The sequence below is a fragment of the Hirundo rustica genome, chromosome 10 (genome assembly GCF_015227805.2).
Source record: "Hirundo rustica isolate bHirRus1 chromosome 10, bHirRus1.pri.v3, whole genome shotgun sequence".
Lineage (NCBI taxonomy): Eukaryota > Metazoa > Chordata > Aves > Passeriformes > Hirundinidae > Hirundo > Hirundo rustica.
In genome coordinates, this window is record NC_053459.1 from 9,747,407 (window position 1) to 9,771,656 (window position 24,250).

The 24,250-nt window shown below is 39.2% G+C and overlaps 1 long non-coding RNA gene across 3 annotated transcripts in view; it reads right to left on the reverse strand.

The window, feature by feature from the left end:
* LOC120757097 (uncharacterized) overlaps nucleotides 1–24,250 on the reverse strand; it is a 123,748-nt gene that overhangs the window by 90,115 nt on the left and 9,383 nt on the right. For all 3 annotated transcript variants that reach the window (XR_005702349.2, XR_005702355.2, XR_005702350.2), the window contains exon 2: nucleotides 19,613–19,671. This is a non-coding gene — a long non-coding RNA (uncharacterized LOC120757097). The remainder of the gene's footprint in view (nucleotides 1–19,612; nucleotides 19,672–24,250) is intronic.

Genomic DNA, 24,250 nt, shown 5'->3' on the forward strand with positions numbered 1-24,250 from the left:
TTCTCTGTGCCATCCACAGAGCATTGCATTCCACTTGGAAGCATATTTTTTTCCTGCTGTACAATTTTGAAAAATACTGTGGCTAAAATAAAAAGGAGGAAAGAAAAACTTCAGGAAATCAGAGTATAAAAAAGTTTAGAAGGATCCAGAGGTGAGGAATATAAGAGAGGCAATCTAATGAGGGTTTAATCTGTACAGCTCCAATGGCTCTCCATAGACCTAGTGAAGCAGACAAGAAAGCAAGAAATTATCATCGAGGAGCCACAAACAGAGCAACATGGAAAAGTGGACCAAATGCAGAAGTATCACCCACTGGGTGGCCTGTATCCAACTTCATGGAAAGTAGCAATCAATCAGCTTTTGACAGCGGGTTTAATGTTACTGAGCTAAGTGGCAGACTCATAAGCAAAACAAACTCACTGAGAAAGTGACAAACTTAAACTTTGAAGACATTCGTTAAGAAAAAACCTGAGAAGCATTTTCAGAGAGAAGGTCATGTTCAAAGTTGCAGCTTTGGGCAGTGCCACCACAGGATTTAACACTGAGCCCATAAAGAGGAGTGCAGACTTTAACGAGTTTTTCCATAGAATAAACAGGTGGTGATAGGTCCAGGTCCCAGAGCAGACATGAAACCATGCTGCCTGTGTGATATTAGTTCCACAGTTGAATATGAGCACAGTCAAAATGCTTTAAAATTCTGCCAAGTTATTCTGCCCAAACGTGAAGTTTTCACAGCCAAAGAGCACAAGATTAGCTACCAGGGTGTAGAAATGGTCTGATGGGCTCTGGAGTCTCTCAAGTAGTTTAACATGCAAGAACAGAGTAAAAACAAAAATAAAATTAAAAAAGAAAAGTATTTGCAGGTATACATCTCATGTTACTGAGAGTGAGAGGTAATGCAAACAAAAAGTTTGAACCTTTGGAGAGAATTGCCAGATATACAAGGGAGACCAATTAAATGCATGGAGCAATGCTACTGCAAAATGCCAGACTCAGGAAACTGAAAAAGTTCTTAAGGAAATACCTGGGCATGTCATTTGGCCTTCTAGAAGCAATTCCCAACAGTAGAAGCTGCTAAATACATCCAAGGGCATGTTAAGACAGATTTTTTTTTTCTCTCTGTTCTCCAGGACATTTTAACAATTCAGATTTAATCTAGCAAGTCTCTGCTACAGCTAATATTCACAGGAATATTTTCTAAACTAATCACTGAGACACAGGTATTACCAGAGCTATCAATTTAACTTCTGGGATTTTTTTAAAATACGTATTAGGAGCCCATTTTTCTTCCTCAAAGTTTCAATGATTTCCTGATCCAGAAGGTAGACTTCACATAGAAAAAAATGCATTCCTCTATTACAAATGCAGCCTTATAAATTCTACAACATAACAAACCTAAGCAAACCTGTGTTCTAGAGCAATGACATGTTCTAGGTGGGAAAGAGGGTCACCTATACTCTACTGGTATCTATCTGTACACAGAGGATCCTGAGACAGGAGCAGGGACTTGATCTGGTGTGACTACACAAAAGAGCAGAAGATGTCAGAGGGGCATAAACATGAGTGAGGGGCTCAGGTTCCTTTTGCTCGAGTCTCACAGCCAGTGTTCACCTAGATTGAGTAGTATCTTTTTTCGCCATATGCAGATGTAGATAAGCACAGTTGCCATTATCCTTTTACATATGATGAAATCTCATTTTTGAGAGGTATAAGTTTATGAAATGTGAAGGTGCTTCTTCTGCAGGCACATTGTTGTACACTCATGCTCAGGGTCATTGGACATTTCTACAGTCAGATTCTCTGCTTCTCAGACACACTGGTACTCTGTTGGATACTGTTAATATTTAGATGTCTCCCTTCACAGCAGTATTAGAGCACCCTGGCAAACATTAATCACAGCACCCTGTGTAACTGTAAACACATTGCAGTAAGGAAATGAAGCAGAAGCAGCCCTCATGCAAACAGGAAATACACACTCCAGAGGGAAATTGATCCACCTTGACTCAAATCTTCAGCCCGCTCTTAAACACTAGATCATACACCTCCTAAGTTCTTGCAAAAAACATGGTATTTTTCAATGTTGGTGAAAATAACTTTTTAACTTCACACAACAAGGTTACTTTAGAATGCTTTCATACACAGAGCAAATGAGCTTTCAGAGAAAAACACAAAATTAAAGTTTTTGCTAAATTGAAAACATATCAGGAATTCTCCTGAATAATGACAATATGCCACTGTTTCCCTCCAAACACACACCACTTAAGTGAAATAAATGAGAAAAAAAAATAACTGGCTATCAAAAAAACAGAAGGCAAATGCTTTTGTCTAAAACCACAAGAACTAGAATATTATGGAAGTTTCACTGATTTACGAAATAGAATTTTGATCAAACACTTTTGCTTTTCAATTTGATACTGACAGAATACTTTTATCCAGGGGAAAAAAAAACGCATCATAACTGTCAGCTTCTGGCCCATATATCTAGGGCAGTAAAGAGACAGCCACTACTCAAAGTCATTCCAGAAGGAAGCAACATCTGCAGCAATTAATACTGAGTTTTGTCTGCAGCAGAAAAAAACAGGGACAGTACATACATGAAAAAAACAGTGGTGTCCATCAGTAATTGAGAAACTAAATACAGTTTGCAAAGCAGGTTTTTTTTTCTTTTTTTCTTAAATAGGAGAGACAAAAAGAAATAAAAGCTATTTGAATGAGGAAGTGAAGGCTGTGCACAGTAGTCTGTGATCTCACAGAGGAAATACACTTGGCCAGACTTGCTGGAATGCACACAGGATAACTTTATTACTTAAAAACTGCATAGGAGCTACCAGTGTCACCCTATTTGCAAAACAGAAGCCACAAAAATATGAGAATTGCAGCCACACTATAAACACCACACTTCAGAGCTAGACAGATGTGTCTGGAGACTCAATAAAAAATTAAATGATTAAACAGAAGGGACAAAAATTCCAACTATTTGTTACATTATTCCTTTGTTAGTAAAGATTCTAGACCAAACAAAACCCAGTATCACAAAGGCAGCTCTAGAAAGATATACCTGGCATGGACTGAACAGATTTCACCATGAACCTATGATAACCATGTAAAATAAATCTTGAGGTCACTGACTGCAGAGGTTAGAAAGATATTTATCCCTTTCCTTCTGCTATCTGGGACAAAGGAGAATTCCTCACTGAATTGTATTCAGGTTTCCTACACCTGCTTTCCTACACAGGAAGCAAGAGAAGCACAATTTTCCCACTTCTTCCTCTTCTACCTAAACCAGAACACATTACAGATAGGGTTCCATCTTACCTCTTGAACTTCAGTTTGAGCCTGTTTGACATTGATGCTGCCAGACACAGACTGCTTTCTGGTCTTTGTGGTGAGTCAAAAATAATCTTTGATCTCACTACTCACAGAGAAAACAACTTCAAGAACCAGGCAGCTGCCTGTAGGGAGTCTAGGATAGGCTCTATCCATTGTCTTGCTTAAAATGTTGCTGGGTCAACAAAGCAGATCTAGTTTTGCTCCATCTTCAGAAAAGAATTCCCAGCACATATCAGAAATAATTTAAGACAATTTCAGAGCACAAGGAAGAAAATTCCTGTTGCATAGAGGAGTCAGCATACATAGAATAACTACATTTAAACTTATTTTGTGAAGGTGGAAACCTATGTGTCTAATTTAAACCTTAATTTCACAGTTTATAAATACATGTCAAGTGCAAGTGGAGAAAAATATCAGGACACACTCTCACTGTAATTAAAATTAGACTTTACCACTTCAAAATGCATCCTCTCAGATGCATCACATTTGCTTTAACGTTTATGTGAGAATCCCAGGAGACTTCTTGTTATGGGCTTCCTAAACTAATATCATATGCAAGTTTGGTTGATGAATAATATGAACTGAAAAACTGCATACAAGATGTTGACAAGCAAAATGGATATTTAGAGTGAAAAGGTATCTGAACTTTGTAATGGGGCCTCAAGAGTTACAGACCAAAATTTGCATACTGCTGAAAATAATTTCACAAGGCAAAAACAAAAAAATAAAAATCACCTGAACAGCACATTCCACAGGGGATAGAAATATGCTAATGAGTTTGCTGTGATAGACAGGTAATAACTATGGTCTTAGAAGTCATATGTTTTCAAGTTTTGTGGGTTTTTTTCCCTATCCTTTTAATAACAGGTTAAAACTCTAAACCCCTATTACAAGAAATGCTACTTGCCCACAAAAGGAGCACAATCATCATAAGCTGCCTAAAAACATGGAGAGAAAGGATCAAACCATTTCAGAGATTTTTTTAGCGCCCAGTGAATAGTGCCCTCTGGGTATCCATTAGAATATTCTGTCGTACTCGTGTGGAAGCCTTAGGTGCCCAGTAAGGATTGAAGTCACTATCAATTCATTACCTGAGGGATGGTCATCAACTTGCAGAAAGTAGTACTTGTTCTTGAAGCAATTACATTAGAGCAGATGAAAAGAGTGGATATTCCCTTCTGAGGGAGATATTTTTAGTTCTATCCTATGATAAAATCAGCACCACAGGTAAAGGGTGGATTTGCAAATTACAAAGTTCTGGCAGCAGTTCAGATCATCTCCCTTATTCAGCAACACATTTATTCCTGGGGTTAACCTTCAGCATGCTCAACATGCTTCACTGAATAGCAAAGAGCTGCATAAGTGATAGAAAAAGTAAATGTAAGCATGCAGCAAGAGAAGCATTACTACTGCATAAATTACTTTCAAATTCCTAGCTTGGTCTAAGATTTTAAATCAAAGTTCCTTGAATATAACTGGCAAAGTTATCCAGGCAAATTCTGAAGTTAATTCATTGGAGGAAAGAAGTCTTAGCAATATGAGGGTATAAAATTTTCAATGAATGCTTATATATCCACATGGACATACTTAAATGCAATCATGTATTAGAAACAGTTGAAAACATTCTTCACAAAAGCAGGTGATAGCATTTCAGAAATGCTGCAAGCTTGATGCATTAAGAGAAGAACTAAAGGAATATTAGAACTGACCATGAAGCCCTCTAAACTATAATATTTCCCACAAATATCCAGTTAACTTTTTTACTCACTTGTAAAGGGATGTTGAATAGGTGTACTGTCTCTTGGAATGAGAGGCATGAAGTCTTTGAAAGAGGTGTAACAAGTAACAGAACATACTGTTTAAAAAGCTCTGGAATAAAAGTTTTGTTCATACCCCTTTAGAGACAACAGTAAAATCCATCCATCCAACTCCAATAACATGTCCTTGCTACACAGCTTATAGAATGTGAACACAAATTACAGAGCTACATTTTTTCCCCACTTAGAACCACCTGTTAAACCAGCAGTTACACTTCCTCCCTCAAACTCTGTTTTCATAATATCTCTGCCAGGTGATGCTAAAATCGTGATACTGAGTTAAGAAAAGCGTAAGGAAGCACCAATATTTCTATTGGAGGCCACTAAACAACTGCTAAAATCCAATGAAGTTTTTAAACAAAACCCCCACACTGAAATGCTATCCTGAAGTATATCTGAAGATGCATCCTGTAGGTCTTGCAAGATAAAACTTTACAGAGTTCTAGGTAGCTGCAGGCAGGCCAAGACAAAAGCTCTGCCAAGGTTGCAAAATAACTGAGTATTTTAGCCTACTGCTGAACGCATGTTAAGATAACCTCCACAATCTACTCACTAATACACACCTAGGCTTGTAGCTTGATAATTCAAGCCTGAATCTCCTTCCAAACAATCATTTAGAAGATATTCTTTGATTTAAACTGGAGTTGAGCTGTAAGAAGATGGCAGGATTAAGCTGTAAATCTCAAGGCCACAGCTGGTGTGCTATTCTCAAAAATGAGCCATACCTATGTTCATTATTCCAGCATAGCTCATGTAAATATTGGGGTTTAGCCTCCAAGGACAGAATGACACTTTTATCCTGTAAACAGCCATGAACGTCTGTGATATTACATAACCTGCAGGACAAAATCTTACCAAGATAAATGTTTGTACAAAGTGGTTAAGTAAAACCATTCTGGATGACTATTTTTGTGTCATAACAGGAATTAATAGAGGAAATCATGCACATTGAGATTCAGCTGTTTTGAGAAACTGCACCACAACTGAACACATTTCTCTGTCTTGTGGAAGTTTGTCACCAAAAAAAGCAAGGAAAATGTTAATTACACATTTTAGAAATAATAAATTAAATTCTCATTTCTGTAAAAATAAATTCTTTATGATAGAGGTGATATTTTATCCAAGTGTTTGCTCAATGTTTTTGCTAAGTGCAGTAGAATATATTTGAGCTATTCCCTAAATGGCCTTCTTTTCCCTGATTTATTCCATACCTTTATTTAAAAAGAAATAAAATCCCTGGAACAAATGGTAAGATGCATAGGTAAACAATCAACAGTGAACATCATCAGCAAGACACTGGAAAGAGCAGCCTACAGCTGGTCCATATTAGGTCCATTGAAAGATGCCTGCAAGCAAGACAATGGTGTATGATGAATCAAAGTGTAATACCACTTTGTTATTCTGCCTTTCTTTGATGATTAACAGAATAGAAGTAAAAATACAATCAAGGTACAGTTTTCCATAACATTTTATTTACTTATTTTTGACTTAAGAAATTATATACCTCTAATGTAAAGTAAAAAACCTGCCTTTTAAACCAGGGTACAGATTAAGCGCTACATGAATGATTCCAAACTCCTCTAAAGCCCCTGCATTCATTTTTCTTTTCCTTTGGTGCCTACATGCTGACAGATGGAATGACATGTTTTGGGTCAGGGGGCTTTTCCACCAAGCAGAACAAGTCAATTTACATTCTCATCAAGACCTAGCAGACTGTGTTTGAGTTTCCTTTATTATATTGGTAAAGTATCCCACTTTAAAAAATACTTATTTACCATGTGAAAAGTAAATACTCGAACCTTATCACATCTTTCTTTAAAAGGCTCTAGGCCAGACTGTCCTAACCAGAAAACTCTTTGATTTACTTCATCAAGAGCACAGCTGGTTTGATAAATTCCCGCCTAGATACTTAGTGAGTCAAGTACAACACACCCGCATCAGGGACCAAATTCACCTTTCACTTCTGCCTATGGAATACCCCAGACAAAGGGAATACACAGGCCTGGGGAAGGCTGTTTCCTGTGAGCTCTCGAATTACCCATGCTGGATGACAAAGGGATAAGCAACTACAGAAAATTAAATAAGCAAATAAAAGGACATGAAACAAGTTCAGCTTAAAAAAAAAAAAAAAGCCACTACATTTGCACACAAAAAGCACAAGCTAGAGTGAGAAAACATGCTTTTCTTAGTCAAAAAGAAATCCATGAGGTGGTAAACCTAAATGTTATAAAGCAAGCCTTGAAAGGGTGAATTCAGGACAAAGAATTAGCTGGCCATTATTCCAGGAAACCTTCATATCACCAACAGGATTTCATTAATATTTGAGGGGAGAGGGGCATTCAAACATATGTAGAGGAGTTGTGGGAGTGTCAGGGCAAAGAAGATGTGAATATCACTCAACAAGCAATATACATGTTTATGCACATCCAGCATACCACTGTACTATCAAAGACATCCTATAAAACTCTCATCAAAAAGATAATGGCCTAAAAAGTAGTGAAGGTTGCTGTATGGAAATTAAAGGAAAACGTAAATGGGTAAATGGCTGACCAATCTCTAGAGGCTACAGGTGGCATGAGTTACTAGTTTACTCTGGGCTTCTACTATAGCATTTAAACTGGTGTTCCTATAGAGAACCTTCACGTGTTCCTACACCAATTACAAAGGGCAATCTCCTGATTGCCTACCACAGAACAATATAGGATTAAGAATAAATAACCTACAAAAAAGACTTTTTAAAAGGATTAAAACCAGTTGGGTAGAGGAATTAAACTGATCTTAACCTGGAAGTAAAAAGATCTCTCAAAAGACATCCTGATTTGTAGAAAACAATGCACATGCTAACATACTACACTGAGATCATACTTTTGAGAAGCTACATGCTAAAAGCATATCAACTAATGGAAGCTGATTTTATTTTGGTTTAGGGTTTTTTTTTCCTGCACTGAAATACTGTAAGTAGGAATTCTCCTCAAATACTTGCCAAGGTCATCAGATGATCACAGTGAAAGTATTTAAGATAACACTGAAGCAGAAGAAAATGATAGCCTTTTCACTGGTACTCACTACAGAGGCCACTGGGGGATTTTCATATCAGAAATAAGATTAAAGTTCTGCCTGACACCACTGTTACCATGACGGCTTTTGTATCTACTAAAAATACAACTGCAGCCAAAGGAACTGTTTAGGGGCCAGATGTGAAAACTACCAGGCACACTAAATAATTGACCTTATTTTCAACTTTTTCTTGCCCCAAGTATGCCAGTATAGCTACTTGTATTTACTTCTTAAAGACTTAATTAACACTTCAGTCAAGGGTTACAAAAATAAAATTCAATTCTGTTTTACCAGTTGAATCGGGGGCAATTTTGCTCACTTCAAGACATGACAAATCCAAGGGGTCTTGCATAGTTACAGAAGTTTGAAGAGAACAGCAAGTCAAGGAGAACTCTGAAGTGCATCTGGCAGATGATGCCCTTTGTCAGGCTGACAAGTTGATGAGTACAGTAGCCTGAGAAACCACCCCCACTCAACCATAACGCAGTTTTTCCAGCCTTAATCAAAACAATCCATACCTCCCATGGCAGACAGTCAATGCACAAGTCCACACATCCTTTCCCCCACCATTCCTCTTCCCAAGCCACTGGCTCCTGTAGGTGCTCCAGACCTCAGTGACAAACCACATCAAACCTCCCCACGGCTTCTGAAGTGCAGTCATACAGGAATTGCCCAGCATGAAAAAACAAATCTCTAAAAAGCAAAACTGGGAAGATACAAGTACAGTTAAAACCAAAAGTGACCCCAGAGCAATATAAGAGAAAAATACAACATAACTATATCAACCAATGGTCTATGTTGCCATCCAGAACACCACAAGACCCTCACTCCACAAAGCCAGACCGTGCTGGTCAGTGAACAGTCTGACTTTGAATATCACATTTCATCACAAATGAATCACCATTACAGCAACACCTGGCAAATGACTAAAACTCACAGTGCTCGATAACCCTTAACACCTTTCATATTTTATTATTTTTTAATGCATGGAGGTAAAGGGGAAGGGTAACACAAACTTTTTTTTTCCCAAGAAAACTTGCCTAGAGACAATTGCTTCAAGTTTCTTGGCTTTCCCTGTAAGAAGTGATTTTTCTTCTATCTGTAAGCATATGTTTATATCTTTGTTGCACTCTAATGCACTGAATTATTTACTGTGGCAAGATTAGCTGTGTAGAGGCCTGTTCTCATTTGCTAGACCTGCAGGCTGGGAAAGATGGGCAGTGACTATTTGAGAGGGGGCTCCATTCTTTTCCCACAATGTCAAGATTATAGTTCGAGGACACTTTCCAAAAAACTTCTTTCATTATTACCCAAATTTTAGACATTACATCAATTTTATAGTTTTGCTTGGGCAATGTCAGCTCTACACAGAACAGGGAAAGTGGAACCTAGAGATGGTTGTGGCCCAAAACTCTGGCATTGCTACCAGATGACTGTAGCTTTATAGGGGAAATATAGCAATCCAGTTTCCTGTGCAGCTTCATGTTCTTCCTTGTCTAACACCAAATGCTCATTAGTAGGAGCAGACTAGGTGTGTTAGTTTTGAAGTTCATCTTCAACAAAACTTATCTCTCATATATAAAACAGTCATGATTGATGGAAGCAGTGAAATGGAGGAAACAGCGAAGCACAAGGTACCAGAGCAGCTGTAGATACACCCATTCTCTTCATTTCAACCAACTCTGAGTTATATTCCAGCTGTCAGACTTTAAGAAAAAACAAGACTGCTTTTTCTGCTGCTCATAATTCTATGTTCATAAGAATTCATAAGAATTCATGTCCAGAGACAAAAAAACTCACCTGACACCACCACTGAGCTTTCCTGTGGCACCCTTATGCTTTGAGCCAAGTACAACCAGCATTCAGCAATACCTGATTTAACGATTGTCCTCGTGCAGACTGTTGGCTGACAAAGGCAATTCACAGTATAAACAAAGTTCCTGAACCTTTGCAGGCCACTCAAACTTGGCTTTTGTTTCTCCTGTCTGTAGCAAAAGCTCAGTAGCACACATTTCACATTTCCCTGAATTCACATGCAAATGAGAAAATGCACTTGTGAGAACTTTCAGAGATTGTTCTATCATATTTTCATCTAAGAACTTGAGGAGCAAATCTGTTGTGCAGTTTGTTAATTGGAAAGAGAAAATTCATATACAAAATTGCCATAGGACAACCCTTTATTAAGGGAATGCAAAAGCACACATTATTATGTAACTATTAATTGAAACCAGAACCACAAATATTGAAAATAAGAGGATACAAAAGCCACTGTTTTTTACAGGAACATGCATATTTTGTTCTCATTATGTTCTGAGCTGTCCCTGTCTCCAGGGTTCCTTCACCCTCCAGCCAAGCTCCTCAGCTGTCCCCAGATGCCCATTCCTCATTCCCTTGGTCACCTTTTACCTTCAAGCCTCTTGCATCACCTGGCTGGGGCTCCATCATCCACAGCAGTGACTACTACTTGCCCCATGTGGGATTTGCTCAGCAGGGCAGTAGAGGTGTGTGTCCTCTCACCACACATGGTTCAAACAATGGCTAGTGCTGGTCCCGAAGTACTTTCTCATTCCACTAGAGTGCTTTTTTTTATATAATTAATTCCTTTCGAGGAATGAATCCAAAGGTCCCTTGCATTACTCCCACAGAGCAAAGGGAAATATTTGGTGTGAAATCAGAACAGTTTTAAGAGCAGAGTCTGTACTTACCTATCTCAACCTGGACTTCTATTAGGGTGAGTCTTCTCTCATTTTTACATCATTGTTGAATCTGGGAATGAATATTTACTCCAGCAGCCCAAGACATCATCTAGCATGTAATTAAAGGTCACAGAGCACAGTTCTAGCTGACTGTCAAGCCTACAGTGATCACATACATGGGCATTAACTAAGTCCATTCCTTAGAAATATTAGATGTGGCTAAATTAAAAGGAAAAAAAAAAAAAAACAATGCATGGACTTGACATCATTTATGAAAGAGGGTAAAGGTTCTAAAGCATGGCCTCTATTGCCTCTACACAGCAGAGGGGCTGTGAAGCAGGAGCCTCATACACAAGCCCTTCAGGTTCACATTTAAAAGGGATCTCAGCTCACAGAGAGAACTTAACTCCCAGATGAGCAGTACACAATTAGCACGAGAATTAGTCAAAACTCCTGCAACAAAATGATTCCATGTACTGGATGGGAAACTGAATCCATAGGCAGGGAAAGTCTGAGTGATTTTTCTTTTTCTTGTTGGTGTGTGTGGCTGGTTGATTTGCAGTTTTTTAGTGGTAGTGTTGGTTTGTCATTAATGCACATCAAATCTGAGGATTTATTACTTATGAGTAGCTCCAGTGGAGTACCGTAACTCTCACTAAGAATATCACATATTCAAAAGGCAACAGTTTTCCCACACTGGTAGTTATTTCTCAAAAGCAGCAGGAGGAGCTTCCTAGCAGATGACTTCTTAGATCACTGAAGACAAAGCAAAAAAACCTCTTCTGTTCTCTAAATATTTTACTCAGCTGCCACTGTCACTCTTCTGGATTTACACAAGTCTCCTGAGAAGTGGCTCGGGTCTAATCCATGGAGCCTCAGATCTATGATCCCCTTCTTCAACACATCCAAAATGCCTCAGAGGTGAGTAAGGTGTTCAGTCCCTACCTGCCTACAACTTGCTTTTCTGCCTGAGGCCCTTTCTGTCACAAACCCCACAGAAGCTGCATGTGACTCAGAGTGGGAACAAGAGGAATGCTGTCCTTCGTTTGTCTTTTCATGGTCTTCACAGGTGGTTAGGACTCAAAGCCCCTTTACTACTGCTTAAAACTCTAAAATAGAAAGAGTTTTCTTTCAAAATATATCACTTAATTCCACTGTAGGAGAGACTTCACTTCTTGTGAAGTGCAAATCAAGGAGCCAATATGTAGTACCAGCAATTACATTTACTATTTATTACATACAGTGATATATCACACAAGATGTTACTTATTACCACAACACACCATTGCTAAACAGTTAATATTGCTTTACACTGCCAGGAAGGAACATGATACAAACCACAGCACTGTGTTAGTTACTACGAGAGTTGCCATCCTGAATTAGTTTGAAGGTCCATCAAGCATGGTATTGACTGACACCAGTATCAGATGTTTAAGGAGGGAGTCCCTATGGGGGCAATTATAGACTAATTTACCCATCAGAGAAATTCTTCTTTAAACTCCATCAATTATACCCTGAGGCATAGGGATTTATATCTCATGTTTTTAATCCTTTCTAACTTAACTCTAGGTTATCTTATTACACTTATAAATGCTTAACCCTTTTTCAAAGCCTACTAAGCTTATTTCTCTTAGTATAACAATTATAAATTATGCATAACTTCTCAAGCACGTAGATAAACAACAAAAATACATGCTAACTGGGAAAATTATTAATGGAAATTGCACTAAAATCCCATCCCAAAAATATGTATCATGGAAAATTCAGCAGGGCTGATCACTGAGAAGACTATCAGAAACATTCAGCTCAATGTCTTCCAGCAAACTTCCGTGGATTAGATAAAAAACTGCATATAGAATGGCAAAGTTAAGTGTCAAACACAAAAAAAAAAGGCATTGTTTGCTATGTTCTCACCATATCAGTAAGCCCATTTATATGGGTGTTTCCTATGTTACAGTATCCAGTACATCATCCAGTTTCTCAACACACACTCACAGATGGAAGTCTGTTTTGTCAGACCTGTAATTCAGCGATTTCATGGAGAATAACACACAAGACTGCTGTGGAATTTGGTAAGAGACCCTGCATTCACATGGAAAGTAGAGAAAATGTCTTTGGCATCCACCCCTCAGTGGCCCCTTGACAGGAAGGCTGTACACAGCTAAAGTTTCCTGCTTGCTGCAGAGCTGCTGGAAATGTACTGAGGTACAGAGGCATGGGAATCAGATCACAGTATTAACAGGCACTTTCCTAGCCAGCCTGAGGAGCTGAACAAGAAAGGTTTATAAAACACAGAGGCAGAGGTCCTGCCTGTTCTGTACATACAATAGGACAAAGGTCACATCACAAGATTCAGCAGGGAAAACGGCATGAGCAGTAGGACTCGCCACCTGACCAAACTGAGTTCTGGAAAGCTGTTACATTCAGATCTGGAGAAAAATCTGACATTCATGTAATTAATCCCACACACACATTAAAGAAAGTATTAATTATTTTTTTAGTTGCTCTGAAACCATATATCAGCTTTCTAAGGACACAAAAGGGAGTTTGAAGTTGATTAAAACATGAGCAAAATTTTCCTCCAGACATGCAAGGCTACCAGGGTGAGGGAAGGGCTTTCTGGATACAATTTAAATACACTTCCAGGAATAAAGCTCAGCTGCCCTCCGACTGCTGCAATTGCCAAGTTTTTCAAGTGTTTCCCCCTCCTTTCCTACTTTCACCCCAGGAAATCAATGGATGCACAACTACCATTCCTAGAGGCCATTCACATCTTCTCAAGGGCCCACTCTGTACAGGGCTGTTCTCTGCTCTCTTGTGCACAGACATCAAAGAAAGACCCTCTTCCCCACTCAAACCTCCGACAATCCATACCAACATCTATATCCATACCTGACAGACAGGCACAGCAGAGAGTGGCTGGGAAGGGGAGGCACTGCCTATGGCTTTTTACTGTGTATAAATTACCCCTGGTCTCTGCCAGAGAGAGATCAGGTAGACTCCATTCTTGTCCAGAGTTCTCAGAAGCCAAAAGTTAACATAAAACTTCCCATAAAATGCTTGCCTTCTAACACAGCACAAATAAAAACCCCTCTGTGAATAATTGATGTCATGGCTCGCTGGATGAAGAACCAGAAGTATTTCACATCAGCCCCAAAGCTTCATTTATCCTAAATGCCATGCAAGATGAAAGCACTTGTTTCAGCTCAAGACAATCCTACCCTTTTTCCTATATATAAATTTGTTTGGTTTGAGAGTAGGGTTTTTTGTTGGATTGAGGGGAAGGACAGAGGAATAGAAGTTACAGCAGTCAGGGGATTTTCAATAAAAGCTAAAGAATTAAATTCTTCAGGAAAAAAAAAAAAACACCTATTTACCAGTGGTTGGAACCATGACAGTTGTCACAGGAAAAGTTCACATTCCCAAGTTCAATCAAGCACAGAACAGAGGCCAGGTATCCTAGATCATATTCCAGTATTGCACCCAGGAGTCTACAATTCCTAAGGATGGAAGGATGCATTAGCAGTAACTCACACCATCTGAGCTGGCTCTCTAATCAGCACTCCAGTCCTGACTTGTTCTTCTTCAACTGCAACCACTTCCTGGATTAGAACAATCAAAGGATAATTTCACATGAACCAACACTGATTTTTCTACATTAGGGGAAAAAAAAAAAAATCCACCTAGTATGAAACTAAAGGTGTAATTATATAAAACTGACTTCACACAACTCCAAAAGCAACATCAGTGGATTAAAAGAGGATTTCTTCTACAGATAAGAGATTTTAGGATAGACTAGAATAGACCATACCAACCACAATGGTGCAATTGAACAGGGGAGCATTCAGGAAACTTGCTCACACAAGACATCTTCCCTCTGTATCAGGTACCAAAATCCTGCTTGCACCTGCTCCTCTGTGCCTGCAGAGCTACTCACTCAAAGAATTACTGTGCCAGTGCTACTGTATCACCACCCCCAAAGAGCACTCTCAGGACCCTCGGATGCACAACAGATACCAAAAGAAGCAAGATTATGGCTATTTGAAGTGCCACAGGTAATTCCAGATACAGACAGTGCTTTGTTGTTTACTAACAGAATGCTATTCAGGTCAAAAAAAGCATTTTAGACACAGTCCACTGATTTCTGACTACATTCTACCTATTTAAAACAGCTTCTGCCAGTTACAGAGAAATGAAAAGGTATCTGCTGGCACTCTAGTACTTATTCTCTCTGAAGCAGCAAGAATATTACTTAGGAATGTCATTACTGGCAACACTTCAAAGCCATTCAGTGACAGATTTTTTTAAATCCCATGTATAATTAAGTATCTCCTTTCTGTGGCTGGAGTGTGATGGGGAGCAGCTCAGACAGATTCCAGTCCCCTGGCTAAGGGGTCCCTGGGAGGCACAGTTCACCAAACCTGCTTTTTAAAAAGTCAGAATTAGCCTAAACATGATTCTTTCCCTTAGTTATTGTTGGTAGAAAATAGCTTACATTTTGTTACTCTAAGACAAAATATCCTTCCCTATGGGATAGCATCTCAACTCTAGTTGCTCATCCACTAAAAATATCCTCATCTTTAAAATACCTGATAAATGTTGCATTTCCCAGCAGAAAAATCCTTTTTTTCTAGTGCTAACAGGTTTCCTAGCACAGACACCACACTCCCTCCCAATGCTCCTTTGGTAGGCTTTCCAATTCAGTCTTCTCTGGTCCATGACCCACACTCAGCACAACTCCACATTTTACCACCTCTGAAGGTCTCTAGAGAGGCACTGTGCACTGAACAAAGGAGTCACAATAAACACAGGAGGGAAATCCTTCTCTAGTGACACAGACTGAGTGACTCAAAGGCAATTCAGAGGCATTTTTATCCTCTTGCAAAAATATGTTAACACACTGAGGCTCTTAAATTAACCCACAATATACAATGATCTGAAGTTGTACAATACATGACTGCTGGTATCCCAGACCCAGCCTTTGACACAAAACCAAAAGGCCTGGCTGACAAACTATTAGTTTACAAATAAAAATAGTCTGAGTTAACTTTTTAGTAGGAAAGGGAGAACTTGCAACTCAGTAAGAAAGGCAGTCAGGACAACTTCTAGAATTCCAATGAGTCAGATCAAAGCTCTCCACCACGGAACAAGGGAAAAATATCACAAGTCACAACAGCCCCAGCTCCCTTGACTGCAGAGGTAAGGTTGGATTGCCCATGCTGGGAAGGCACATGGAGAGCTGCCCAAGCCAATGGAAACACCTGAGCCCACCAGCCAACAAGCCATGGGCAGAAAGGCAGGCCCAGAGCTGCTGCTGGCTGGGCCCAGCACACAGCACAAGGGAGCTGGGGAGCACAAGGCACATAGATGCTCACTTGCACTCATCCCTCAGCAGCACTGGGAGCCAAACCTAAAGAGAGGATGGAAGGAAGTTCTTCCAAAGCCTACAATGACATTTCCAACTTGAATACAGTTTAATATCTGGGGTAAAGTAGATAAATCATGATGGGTCTGACGAAAGAACTTTAGACACGGTATGTAGCTAAAGACTACAGCTTCTAGCAGAGACACAGCCCAACCCTAGACAAATTCCTGCCCATTTCACTGGAATCAAGTGAAATTATTGAACTGGGATTCACCCCTCATTCCCAATACTATCTGACAGTATTGGGAATCACACAGGAGAGAGTTTTCACCTGCTGCAGCCCTGACACTTGAAAGGGAAAGAAAAACACGGGTATAAGAAAGAGTCTGGTAAAAGTTCCAAAGCTCAGTACTTCGAGAAATTAAATCAGAGTGCCAAAATTGCTGGCCTGTTGGCATTCAGATCTATTCCAATACCTCCCCTTCCAGGAATAACATCACATTTTAGTGGATAGATGTGAACACTGCAGTAGCACTAATAGTTTCTCATCCATAGGCACACCAAGAATTAACTTCACTTTCCCTCCACCTGTAGTCTGGTAATAGTCAAGAGTATTAAAATGGCTTGATTGATACATGATCAGCAATATTTTAATAATATGGCATACATGGTATTGTAAGTTCTATCTTAGAGCCCTCTGAACTTCTGTAGAGGGAATTTTCATTTTATTGGCTTTTGAAAGGCAAAATACTTTTTTGGTTTTCTTCCATAAAAAACCTGTTTCAATACACTTAAAGTTTTCATTATATTTTTGAAGGCTGCTTCTACTTAAGTTTTAAGTTAATTTAATTTTCACAGAATATTCCTTAACTTATCCTTCAATTATAAGTGTGGATTCTACAGACTTCTTTTCTCTTAGAGTTCTTTAATCTTCAAAAAGAAGGGCATTGGGTTTTGATCATAAATCACTAGGAATGATTTCAGTAAGTCCTAAATACTACATCTAATTGCACTAGTTCGTCTCACCATAAGCTACCTCACCTCCCTTGAACCTTTACTAAGCTGAGCAGTAAGAAAGTCTCAACACTGGCAGCAGAATTCACTGAAGTATTTAAGCAAAAAGCCATGAGTAAACTATGACGAATGTGCAATCAGCATTGAAGAACAAATATTTTGGACTGGTAGTTTAAAAGAAAAGGCCAGATACATGGCCTGCAATACACAGTGAGCATCAGATGGCCCACCACCAACTGTTGATTTATTTCTGGCAACAAATAAGTAGGGCAGGAACCACTACAAAAGCAAATAGATTTCTGTGTTGCTGTTATGTGTAATGGAAATGCTGCACACTGATGTTACTTTTCAGCAATCATGTTAGGCAGAATGCTGTTTGAGAATGAGATGTTTTAAAATTGCATTTTTCAAGGGCAAATGATTGTGCTTAAAAACACAGAATAGAACCAGGGTATGGCTGGGCCAGCCTGATATTGTGTAGAAATATCAGAAGGTAAATACCTGGCATAAAACTTCACCAGAAAAAAAAAAAAAATAGAACAGAAACTTCTCAGAACAGAAAAGAACATGTGGATCTAGACAGGACTGCAGTACAGCTGAAATGCCATGTACCTATGCACTGAATGGCAACTCTAATGTTTGTCTATAGTCCTCAAGAAAAAGTCCAAATTGAAGTTCACAATTTCTACTTTTGTTCACAGCATGGTTATGCAGCAAAGTTCAATTAAAACAAGCTGTGAACAGCCACAGTTTCCATGTGAGCCATTTGCCTGATCCCAGAAGAGTGGATTTGTCACAAAGAAAACCCCTCATTTCCAATGAAGCACAATGTCACAAGCAACATTCCCTCACCAACTATAGAAACAAATCTCAATTTTTTAAACTAAGGAACAAATAGTGAAACTTTCACTGATTCCACTCCCATTAGCACACCCAGGGAACCCAAAGAGGTGACAAGGTGAGAACACATCCATGTCAGAAGAAGCAGATGCTTCCTCACATTACACCTCAGGCACCTGTCACAGCAGCCTTGCTTTATCTGCTATGCTCCTCACAACCAGATCCAAATCCAATCTGTTCACAGGAATGGATCTAGCTTAATTAAATGGACATATGAAGATGTTCATAGAGAGGTTATAGTTAACATCTACATCAGTGGAAACTTCCTTTATAGTTTAATTCATCTTTCCTTTCAGACAACTGAAAACTCATTCTTAGCAGAGGCTGAGCATGCCAGTCATGCTCCTACTTTCACAAGTAACACCTGGGCAGAGACAGGCATTAGCAGCAGCACAAAGGTTCTGTATGCCAATACTTTTCTTCCTCATCAGAAAAGCTGCTGGGACCATCAGGAACTAACACTGTTACACATTCCTACTCCAGCTTCAAGGCCTAACACAAGCACATGGCTAAGTAAACTGCCTCTAACAGCCAAAAAATTAGGACTAAACACTGCACTGATCATACCAGTAACTAAATGTACTTCAACCACTTCAGTTAAAGACCCAAGCTTGCAAATTCAAGCCTTTACAACATGAATTTTCAATTTCCTGGAAGGAAGGGAAAAATCACAGCTACAGAACAGCTGGATGGTCTAATTACTGCTGCACAGCCACTGATTTTGGGCAAGGCTTCCAGCTGCTGCAAGCCAAACAGCACTTACAGGTGAACAGTTAAAGCCCACTGCCCCAAATAAGCAGGTCATTCCAAATGAAATAAACCCAGCTGTTTTCCCTTTGGTTCAGCTGAAGATCAGTTCACAAATTAATCCTTTCCTTGCAAAGCAAGAGCAAAGTGTAATTGATTTTGTGATGGCAGAATACAAAAAATGTTCATTAGGTAAGGAGAGGAAGAGAAGATTTAGCTAGCAGCCGTATTATGGACAGGGTGGCACTAGACTTGCCTGTCCCTGTCAAACTAAAGAAGTCTCAAAGTGATGGGAAAAAGGATCCTCTGAAAGAATTATTATACAGAGAAAGATGAACAGTAATCTGATAATACCTCCAAATAAAATTACCTGGGTTTTATTTCAAATGTCAGACTTTTATCAGAAAGATCAAACCTAGAGATTAAGCACAAGTAAATAAGAATCTGGAATGCTCTTGCATTTTCCTCTTTTGGATCCTTAGCACCCTTAGCCCAGAGCAAGCAGCAATATGTGATTTTATCACAACAAGAGATAACCTAACAGCAAAAAATTCATCATGGAAATTTTAAAAAAATTAATCAAGACCTGTTCTAAAACCTATGTGAAGGTATAATGACTTTGGATTTCCCATTATCCCCCTCTCTCCCTCCCTGTAAGGAGGTTAAGCAGAGAAGCCCCTACTCACCGGCAGGCAGGTCTCTGCTACAGTGTTAAGGCCCCACTGGTTTCACAGCTGATGCACCACTGGAAAAATTAACACAAAGAAGCAGGACTTCACCTCTGTTTTCATTTCACCCTCCAATTTTATACAGATTTCAAGGTTAGTAATAAAGACAGAAAAAAACTGACATTTTCCCCAGGTGAGACCAGCACACCACACTTCAAAGTAACAAGCACGGTAGTTTTCTGTTGAAGTTGTACATTAGCTAGTCTGCACATGGGCATTGATTCACCTGAGTCATTCTTATGCCAAAGTGGTAAAAACCAAAACCAACCACACGTAAAGTCATGGGACCAAAGAGTCCCTTGGGAAATGCCAGACTGCTGCCCACCATGAGAGTAAGGAGCCCTGCCTAAGGCAGGAAGCTCTGGGAACTGCAGCAATGGAAAGAGTGGCTAACAGACAGGAGGGATGATAGGAGCCCCTTGGAGCTGCCCTGCAGCAGACAGTGCAGGTAGTAAAAGCAGCCTCCAGATTCTTTATCTGAAATCTAGAAGCATCTGAGAAAAGCCACATTTCACTATGCAATAGAAGACACCATCATTCCTGCTGCTTATCTGCAGGAATCTCCTGGGAGTGCTTCTTCTTGCATAAACGATAATTACAGGGGCCTAATCAGTAAATTCCATGTTATGTTTCATCTCTTAAATGTCTACATTGCTTTCAATTCCCTCTCATAATAGATCTGAGTGAATCTGTCGAAACAGAGTAAGTGAAGAATTTACCAAGGGCAGCCCTCAAAATGGAGTGGGCTCATTTCCAAGGCCACACAGAGAAGTGAAGGGACATAACACTGTAAATGAACTACAGCTTCAGTCACCTAATACATCTGCAGTAATTGTTTTGGCACCATGTCTTTGAGCCAACAAAGATTTCATTAAACAACATTTGTATAAACAATTTCTTTTTTTAATGACTTGCATGGAAGCTACTATGACATAGTGGCTGTATAGGAAAGGCTGATGGCTGAGAAGTTTCAATTATAGATGCTCCTACTATATTAAAAAAACCCTTGTTAGTCTCTGTCTAGCAGTCTAGTGAAGCAGCCAATTTGGAAAAGCACCTTGTGTGAACACCACAGCAGTCTGAGCACTCTTGGCACCTTCCATCATATAACATATGATGGCATAAAATCCACAAGTGCAAGACCAGCCCATGCACAGTGCGTTACATATTACCTGTTTATATACATTCTGTATTATATTGAATCCCTAAGGAACGTTCATCTCTACCATGTTTGTATGTTGCAGTTCGGAAGGCAATTCCTTCCAGCATACAAAAAAGCAGTAAAGGAAGCTAGTACTTGTTCTTCTCCCTGATTGATATCCACCTTTCAAACAGAGACATCCTCAGACACACAGCGGAGGAAAAGAGAATGGTGGGAATTTGAATTCTTTTTTTTTTAAAAAAAGCTGATTGTTATACAGTTACTTAATAGGGTAAAATTCAATGCTCAAGTAAAATATAAATTAGACTTAGAGACATCAATTATATACACAGGGACAGACTTGAGAGAATTTATTTTTCAGCAAGTTTTTGGAAATATATATTGCCATGATGTTATTTCCCCCATCTTTCTCATGAGGCTGCACATTAGTCAGAGTCTTGAACCCTCTGAGTCAGAGTCTGTGGAACAACCTCTACTGCCTGAATAGATTTGAATCTACATCTTTCAGGTGAATGCTCCAATGTCTGCTATGAAGCTGTCCTATGAATGTTTAAACAGGCATTTCACACTGTTGGTACTAGAAAAATCCTTCCCTAATCAGATTTTAGGTGTCTGTAGCCCCTTTATTGATGTCCCTTGCCCCTTCCCAAGCCTAAAGGGAATAAAAAGGAAAATCTGAACCATAATCTCACACCCACCCTAGGACACATCCTGTCAACCTGAACTGCATCTGGCAAACAGCATGCCAAACTGAGCTCATCTTAGCAATTTGCATATTTAAGAGCTTGGCTCATGTTATGCCTCCCTCTACACGTTCAAGTTGATGTGCACTCAAGATGACCTTTGTACTTCCGATACTGCAGAAAAAATACCTCCAGGTTTCATAATGCTCCGTACTCTACAAGACTAATTCAGATGACATTCAAAATATTCAGTGCTGTCATGTGACAGATAAGCCAGTTACTTATTGCTCTTCACCCAATATACAACATTTTTTTACAAACTTTGTTTTTCCCCCAGCTTTCATTTCTCATGGAGTTCATAGCTCAAACCCTCAGAGTCATCCAAGCTTTGGGCACAGTCAAACATACAGCCACTGCAAAAATATCTTCCATTTCACTACACTTTGCATCCCAGAATTTGCTGCAACCCTTCTATACAGCTCAACATGAAGCAACTCATCAGGGAATAGGATTAAAAAAAGGCATCCAGTAGCAAAAACCCAGAGCATCTAGAAATACTCTCAGGAGTTCTAACACAATCTCATGGAGATAATAGTCATGGATTAATTGCTCATAGAAAATATATCTGAAGTGAGTAATTTAAATAGATCCCAGAAATGCCTTAATACCAGCTCATTATTGATATGTATCCAAGGCTGGGTTGGATGGGGCTTTGAGCAACCTGTCCTTGCGAAAGGCCCCTGTCCATGGCAGGGGTATTGAAGTCATGTGGTCTTTAAGGCTCTTTCCATCACCAACCATTCCATGACTCCATGCTCCAGCGCTTAGCCAGGTAAGAACTAATAGTTGCCACACAAAACCTAGGGAACATCCTTCTATTTTCACTGTTTTTATATTTATACATTCATTCTGGAATTAAAAATGAAAAAGATTGATGGGACACAACCCATTTCCTTTCAACAGATTGGCAGAGTTATAAAAGTGACTCTTCAGGAGAGTTTCTTGTGTGCAGGTGGAATTCTGTGCTCTGATACCTCAGTAGCTTTGAGGAACATAGGAATAAACCCTGTGAGTGCAAGAAAAGAAACTGGCCTGTGGACATTTTGACCACAGCTTTTTTTCATCAGAAGCACAGAACTGCTATTTGATTATTGGATACTTTTCACACTGATTACAGCTAGAATCATAATGGTAGGCATGCAAAAAATAAAGTTGAGCCAGACTAATGATAATCTGCCACAAATACCAACACAAAAGCACTAAATAAAAAGTTGTGCTAAGAAATTCTTGACATAGTTCTCCTGATGCTGACTCACAATCATATCCTCCATTGTATGTGTAAATATATTTACTTTGCCAATATAGTGGCCACAATAACACACACAATTGGTTTTGACAGCAGCAATGGGTTTCTTGGCTTTCTCCCATGATTTACAACCAAAATAAAAGCCTCACTCACTTTCAGATGTGGAAAAAAAAAAAAAAAAAAATCAGCTTGCTCAAGCTTATTTGAGCTGCGCTTAGGCACAAACTCTCCTCTCTCCCATTGCATCAGTCCAACTACAAATCTTTCACTCTTCTGGAATTGTAATTTAAAATATTAACCATAATTTCTCTTCTAAACAGAAAAGTGAAAACACTCTGACCACCAAGTATCAAGAGACTAAATAATAACTAGGTAAATTAAGTTGCCTTTGTTTTCTATTTATTTTCATTGCCTTCCAGTGCTGCCACCGACCAAAAGCATACAGTCGAGCAGGAAGAAAAAACACAGCACACATTTATGAGCACCTTGACAAAGGAGGCAGCAGATACCGACATTTATCTAAGTTTGAGGAGTTTATTATTATTATAAAGTTTATTAAATTTGAACTGAATAAAAGAGAAATCCCAAAAGGTAATTAAATAGTAGAAGGCATCTCAGCAAGCTATTGAAAAGCTATCAAGGGTTTGGGCAAAGTACTCCCACATACCTGCCCTATTTGTAAATTCTTTAGGCATCCACTTCTGATCACTGCTGCAGACAGTAAGTAGGCAAGGTGAACCTTTAGTCTGAAACTGTTTAACTGTTCTGATGTTTATGTCCTTACAATGGCATCATTGCATTGCAATGATACCCTGCACGATTTTACTGTGCATGATCAAGAAGAGCTGCAGAAATACATCAGTGCGAGCCTTAGCACAGAGTTCGTGCCCAGTGTAAATTAATGAATGGCCAGGAGGCCAGGAAAATTTGCCAGTGCTAAACTCAGTCCTGCTGTGACTGGACATTTTCTGGCACCTCAGCTAAAATTGGTGGAATCCAGCCATAATTATGCTGATTTTAAGAAACATGGGTCAGTAGGAAGCATTTCAGGTGTCCAGCTTTGATACAATGGAAGCACAGCCTCAAACCATTTATTTTTTATCTTTTATTATTTATGGAACATACACGAGAAAATGTAAAAAGTACATCGAAAACAAAAGACGTGAGAGGTAGGACTTTTTTGCTTGTGCTTCTTTTTTTTATTTAGATCTCATCTTCAAGGCCAGGATTTAAGACACTTCTCATGCATAATTTCTGGCAAGTGCACTTACAACATCTTGTTGACATTTCATAGCTATACCTCAGTAAATACTTCAGGCTGTTGGTGATTATTTATTGTTAGACATACATCTGCCACAGAATATTTAATTTCAGTAAAATATTGTTCTGGCTTAGGAGGCCTAAACAGGGACCACTCTATAAAACACTATATGTAATTCAATATG